The sequence below is a fragment of the Delphinus delphis genome, chromosome X (genome assembly GCF_949987515.2).
Source record: "Delphinus delphis chromosome X, mDelDel1.2, whole genome shotgun sequence".
Lineage (NCBI taxonomy): Eukaryota > Metazoa > Chordata > Mammalia > Artiodactyla > Delphinidae > Delphinus > Delphinus delphis.
In genome coordinates, this window is record NC_082704.1 from 17,000,172 (window position 1) to 17,007,373 (window position 7,202).

At 43.2% G+C, this 7,202-nt stretch overlaps 1 pseudogene; it reads right to left on the reverse strand.

Moving 5' to 3' along the window:
- Positions 1–4,287: 4,287 nt before the first annotated feature.
- LOC132417839 (small ribosomal subunit protein uS5 pseudogene) lies at positions 4,288–4,979 on the reverse strand (annotated as a pseudogene).
- Positions 4,980–7,202: the final 2,223 nt, after the last annotated feature.

Genomic DNA, 7,202 nt, shown 5'->3' on the forward strand with positions numbered 1-7,202 from the left:
AGTAGACAACTCCAATTAAAGATAATTAGCCTTGAGAATGGCAGTGTTACCAGCAACTCAATTAATGAGCTCTAATTGCTCTTCCCAGACATGGACATTAACTGGTATACAGCTTTGGGCTGTGACATGCATGGATCTCTTCATTGTTAACTTTAGTTCTGTGAGTTGTTGCTGCTGCTCTGCCCCTTCCTCCGAGCTACAGGCATAAGGACTAGGGAGTCCAGAGTGGGGTCCATGCCTTCCCCATTAGACTGGGGGAAACTCCCTGGTGTGGAACAATGCTTTTTTCTAAGGCTGGGGGCTACTTAGAGGGAGTGGACAATGTCTCCCTAGTCATATTGGGAGATCTTTAGAGTAAGGAGACCATTGCTTCTCCATCACGCTGGGGATACATCAGGGTAACAACAGTTTCTCCCAACAGACAAGCTTCCCCAGGGTGAAGATCATCTCCTGTTAAAAGTTGAAGTCCTCTTACTGTAAAGAAACTGTGTCTCCTCTATTGGAATTAAAGTTCCACCATGTAAGGGACTAAAGTCTATATGAAATGGGAGAACCATCTCTTGGTGATCCCACCAGTCTCATGGCTTTAAATATCATCTATATGCTGAAGACTTCCAAATTAGTATCTCCTTCCCAAGACCTCTCCCCTAAGCTCCAGACTCCTATCCACCCGTCTAATCTCCTGATTTGATTACTAAAGAGCCTCTAATTGATCTCCTTGCTTCTATTCTTGCCACCCCCCTATACTTTCCTTCTCAACAGAGAAGCCAGAATGATCTTTTAAAAATATAAGTCAGATCATGCCACTTTATTCAAAATACTTTGGATCTAAGTATTTTTTATTGTGGTGAAATACACATAACATACAACTTACCATTAGTGATTCTTAGTGCATTCAGTGTCGTGCAATCATTACCACCATCTAGTTGTAGAATTTTATCACCCCTACAGGAAACCCCATATCCATTAAATAGTCAATCCCCATTCTGCCCTCTGGCAACCACTTATCTGTCTTCTGTGGCTGTGGATTTGCCTATTTTAAACATTTCATATAAATGGAACCATACAATATGTGGCCTTTTGTGTATGGCTTCTTTCACCTATCATGATGTTTTCAAGGTTCATCCATGTTGTAGCACGTACCCATACCTCATTCCTCTCTATGGCTGAGCAATATTCCATTGTATGGCTATACCATATTTTGTTTATCCAGTCATCTGTTGTTGGACATTGGGTTGTTTCCTTTTATGGCTATTATGAATAAGGCTGCTATGAATATTCATATACAAGTATCTATTTGCATCTCTGTTTTCAATTCTTTGGGGTATGTACATAAAAGTTCTGGGTCATATGGTAATTCTATCTTTAACTTCTTAAGAAACCAACAAACTGTCTTCCACAGTGGCAAGATCTGATTTTCACTCAGAATAAAATTCCATACAATAACCTAAAAGGCCCTACATGATCTGATCCACCACCTACTAACTCTCTGACTTTACTCACTCTACTTTAGCCATCCTGGCTTCTCTTGTTGCTCCTCAAACTCACCAGGCTTCAAGGTCTTTACACTAGCTGTCTCCTCTGCCTGGAACATTCTTCCCCAGATATCTCTGTGATGCTCCTTCACTTCCTCTAGATTTTTTGTTCAAATGTCACCTACTTCTCTAGCTGAAATTGAAAACCTAGTCCCACTCCAGCACTCCCTATCCCCTTCCCCTGCTGTATGTATATATCCCTGCAGTCTTCTAGAGGTACCATAACAAAGTACCACAGACTGGGTGGGTTAAAGAACAGAAACTTATTTTCTCACACTTGTGGAGCCTACAAGTCTGAGAGTAAGCAGGGTTTATTTCTTCTGAAGCCTCTCTCTTTGGCTTATATATGGCTGTCTTCTCCCTGTGTTTTTTACAAGGTCTTCCCTTTGTACATGTCTCTGTCCAAATTTCCTCTTCTTATAAGGACATCAGTCACAATGGATTAGGGCCCACCCTAAAGACCCCAGTTTAATTTAAAACTCTTTGAAGTTCTTATCTACAAATACAGTCACATTCTGAGGCACTGGCGGTTGGGACTTCAATATATGAATTTGGAGGGGACACAGTTTTGTTCATAACACCTGTTTTATATTTTTCCTTAGCACTTATTAATATATAGTAAAACATACTATATATTTTATTCACATATTAAATGTATTCTTTGTTGTCTATTTCCCCAACTAAATATTCATTCATCCAATATATTTTTATTGGGGACCCATATTCCACTGTGCCTAGAATAGTTCCTAGAATATAAGTCCCAATAGATATATATTGGATGAATGAATATTTCCTTTACCAGACTTAGAGGTTCCTGAGGACTGAAACTCCTTAGAGAATAAAAACTATCTCTCCCTCATCACCCAGGCCTTTCTTTCTTCATGGTCAGGAACCACTTCTCTTCTCGACTAGGCTGTGATTCTTCTCTCATTAAATACCAAGGGTAGTGTGTTTTGCTTTATATGAAATCATTCATTTCAAGTCCAATGCTAAAAGAAAAAAATCAATGCCTAGTGAATAAATTCTCTTTAATGTGTCATGTTAACAAAACTGTAGATTTATGACCCAACCATTTACCCTCCCTGCTTTGATGTTGGGCTTTTGATGCTAATGTGATTCATTTATCTCTTACCAATGTACAAAGACTGCTGAGCACAGGAACTTTTTGGTGCAGCAGAAAAAGTACTGAGCAAAAACTAAATAAAAAAATGAGTCCAGGTTCCGCCATTTGTCCCTAACTTTTTGTGCAACCTCACACGACTTCCTCTCTGAAGGACTCTGCTTCCTCAGGTGCAAAAGGAGAGGATAGGGGAAAATTTCTATGTTCCCAATCTTACTGAATGCCACCACATTTACCCAATTGCTTAAGCCAAAATCCTTATTATAACCCTGGATTTCTCTCTTTTCCTCACCCCTTATATCCAATCCATCAGTAAGTCCTGTCCTGTCCATTCTATCTTCTAAAAATATCTCCTATCAGATATATACTTTCTGTTTCTACTACTACTACCTTAGTGTAAGCCAACATCATCTCTAACCTGTACTACTACAATAATCTCTTAATCTGGTTTACCCACCTGAGTCTTTTTAAATGTCATATCTAAATATAATATTTATGTCATTCTCCTATTTGCAACCAATTATTTCTCCCCATTACTCTCAGGAAAAAGTTCCATAACCTGGTGTCTAAGAATTCTCATGACCTGGCCTCTACTTAACTCTCTAACTTCATGTCCTGCCTCATTCCTCATGCTTCAGTCCTTAAATACTCTCCCCCACTAAGATCCTACTTGCTCCAGTCCCTTAGCCTGGACTTGGGTCCTGTTCACAACTCCCACCAGCTACACACTCATACCTCTCCCCTTCATAAGACCACTCTCACTCATCTGACAAGACTCACCTGAGGTGACATCTCATGCTGGAATTTTTCCCTTTATCCTCACTTTACACCAATTGTCTCTCAATTGTGCTTCCACAAAGTTTTGCATCAACTGATAACAACATTAGCTCCTTGTACTGTAATTGTTCACTTAGCCACCATTCTCCCCCTATGAGACAATGAACTCAATGACAGGAATAATGTCTTATTCATCTCGGTATCTCCAGCGCCAAGCCCAAGCACCTTACACACAGTAGATACTCAGAGAGTAAGTTGAAAAGAAACTCAAAGTTCCCTTCTAGGATAAGTGGAAATACCCATGAACTTATACATTGGACCAAGTCATAAAAATTTAGTTCAAGTCCCTACTCAGTCCACTTCCTGTGTGACTGAAGTGCATCTGTGTGAAATAGATGCTAGTCAATAAGATTTAGTGAGCTTTTACTATGTGCTAGGCACTGTGTTGGGTGTTTTACCCAGAAAAATCTCAATTAATTCTCACAAACAACCCTCTGAGATAGATATTATTATTATTACATTATTACTGTTTTAGAGATGAGGAAACAGAGTTCATGTTGATAACTGAACTGATCACAGTCACAGAAGTTGGGATATAGAGTACTGGGGACTCTTTACAAAGAAGTAAGGAGACACAAAGTCATCTGGCCTCCAAGTCGAGGGCACTGGTGGTGAGAGACCAATAACAAGTTGTGACCTCTGGGGCAGAGGGGGACAGTGGCTCCAGTAGGCATGAGAGGCTGGCAGCCAGCCCCAATACTGCCAGAGCAAACTTGGTAACAGTCCAAGGAAAGTGGTAGAGTGGGTGAGGGAAAGAAGGAAAGTTTTTTTGTTTTGTTTTTTTAAACCAGCTTCATTCACTTTATTTTTCTTATAGAAAACTATGTGGTGGCTACAGCTGGAGCCTGAGTCCTCTGCACGGAAACTCTGGTGTGGGTCTTTACAAGATGGTCAGTGAATTCCTGATACAGAGACTTGGTGAACACAGTCTCTTGCCAGAGATCAGGAGTGATATAACTGTAGGTCTTGGAAATGGCATCCAAATTGGCCTTGGTGAAGTTACCCAGCGTGGCAGTGCAGGCCCCCGCAGAGGTGTAGCAGCAGTCAATGCCAGCCATCATCAGTAGCTTCTTGGGCACGATGCCAGGGCCCCTGGGGGCAGGGAAGAGGCGCACCAGCACAGAGCCACAGAGGCCAGTCACCTTGCAAGGGACGGTTTGGGGCTTGCAGATCTTGTTCCCCCAGTAGCCTCGTCGCACGGGGGCAATGGAGAGAGAGCTTGGCCAGAATGATGGCCCCACGGATGGCAGTGGCTACCTCCTTAGAGCACTTCAACCAACATGTCCGTTGTAATCCCTGATGGCAACAAATGCCTTGAACCTGGTCCGCTGGCCAGCACGGGTCTGCTTTTGCACAGGCATGGTCTTCAAAACTTCATCCTTGAGGGATGCCCCCAAGAAAAAGTCAATGATCTCAGATTCCTTGATGGGCAGAGAAGAGAGACAGATCTCCTCCAGGGACTTGATCTTCATGTCCTTGACCAGGAGGCCCAGCTTGGTGACGGGGAGACCCTCCTTGTCCTCGGCCTTGCCTCCGCAAGCTCCGCGGCCTCGGCCCCCAGCCCCGGACGCCGCTGCTCTAGATACTGTGAGATAGGTCATCAGCTTCTAGTTTTGCCTCCTTTTCCTTGTTTTCCCTTAAAGGGTGTGTGTGTGTGTGTGTGTGTGTGTGTGTGTGTGTGTGTGTGTGTGTGTGTGTGTGTGTACTTGGGGGTAGGAGGAAGCAGGTGTAACTGGTTGAGTTTAACTGAGTATGAAATCTATTTATGGACCATGGGTGGCACTATTTTTTATGTGTGTTGGCTACCAACTGCCTCTCTCCCTGCCCTTTCCTTGGCTCCCTTGAGTCACTCTGCACTTCCTGGGCACCCTGCTCTCCAAAGCCACAGGGGGCTTCCCAAAGAGAACATCTCCAGATTGTCCTTCCCCAGAATGTGTCAGGGTTTCAAGAAAAAAGTAAGGGCAATCAACCCTAGGTCTTTCTTGGCAAGGATTCACAAGAAAATCCTGCCACTGACATCTGATTTGAGTCTGAGAATATCTTGGCGGGGGGGCGGTCATTCACCATCACCATCGTACTCTGAGATGAAGCTTTAAGACAGAAGGAAAATAATGGAGAGACTGGGTCCACTGATAATAAAAACTTATAGAATAAAACCCCTTTCTCTAGGAAGAAGCCGCTTCTTTCTAGAATGTCTGAGTTGACAAGCAGAATGTAAGCTGGGGATCGGCACCTATGTGACCTCTTGGGCCAGGCACTCTTAGGCAGAGAACAAGCCTGCACAACTTTGTAATGGATCAGATTCCCACAAAGGCTCGCTTTCCCACAAAATACAGCCATATTTCTTATTTTGGTATCTTGGCACACTCAGTTCTCTCTGCCAAGAACGACCTTTCTCCTCTTCTCAACCTTAAGCTTCTATTTATTAATCAAGCCTCTGCTCAAGTATCCTCTCCTTTGTGAAGACTTCCCTGATCTCCAGGCAGCTAAACAGCTTCTTATTCCTTTGGAGTCCCACGGTGCTGTGCTTAGACTTCTACTCCAGCAATTTTACACTGTTTTTGATCAAAGTTCTGTCTGCCTTGCTGGATCTCAAGCTCCTCAAGGAAAGGTGCCATGGCTAACACAACCTTGTATCTTATCCTGGCCCCCCAATCTCACTCCCCCAATCTCACCACTACTTGAACCACACAGGGCCTGGCACACTGTAGGCACTCAGCATATAAGGAACGTTGAACAAATATGGAACAATGTGAGGAATACTTGGTGTCAAGTAATAGGATACAGAAAAAGGAGAATTCCAAAATAAGAATCCAGTTTCCCAAAGCACCGAGCTGATCTCCCTGTGCTATGTGGCTGCCTCCCACTAGCTATCTATTTTACATTGGTAGTGTATATAAGTCCATGCCACTCTCTCACTTCGTCCCAGCTTACCCTTCCCCCTCCCCGTGTCCTCAAGTCCAGGTGGGTTAGGGAGGGTGAGAGGGACATGCAAGAGAGAGGAGATATGGGGATATATGTATACGTATAGCTGATTCACTTTGTTATATAAAGAAAAACTAACACACCATTGTAAAGCAATTATACTCCAATAAAGATGTTAAAAAAAAAAAAAGAATCCAGTTTCCCAATAGAGCCTTGAAAAATCTCTGATGGATCAAGCTGATTCCTCTGCTGGCTGATGAAGTCAAATTCTCACAAGCCACAGAAGTGGCCATTTCAGTCAGCACTGAACAATTTCTTCAGTTTGGCTTTTGGGCAAGCTCTCTGCTTCTACCTATAGCACTATTTCGTGACATTCAGAGCCTAATTGCCATATTCCCTCTTGGCCCATAGTTAATGAACACATTTCCTTCCCTGATAGTGGAGCCACTCTGCAGGCCTTGTAATGGTTGGGAATGTTTCACGGTGGTGCTTTCTGGAGATAGCTTCTGGAGGTCACCTTGAGGATGACCTCCTTTCCTGCCATATTCTAAACTCATTGCTGTGGAGGTAGAATCAGTCCTGAGGAGCTCAAGATCTCTGGGAGGCTGGACATGGAAGAAACATGACTGGCCTCCCTGGTCTCCAGCCCCTTCTTTCCAGGTCCATTGTCCATTCACAGTTAACAAATGGATATAGGGATAACAACTCTACCTACTCATGATGGTCAAGTTAGCTTTTCCAGTATGTTAATCCCTTCCTTTACCTGCTGTTCTATTGACATGAGA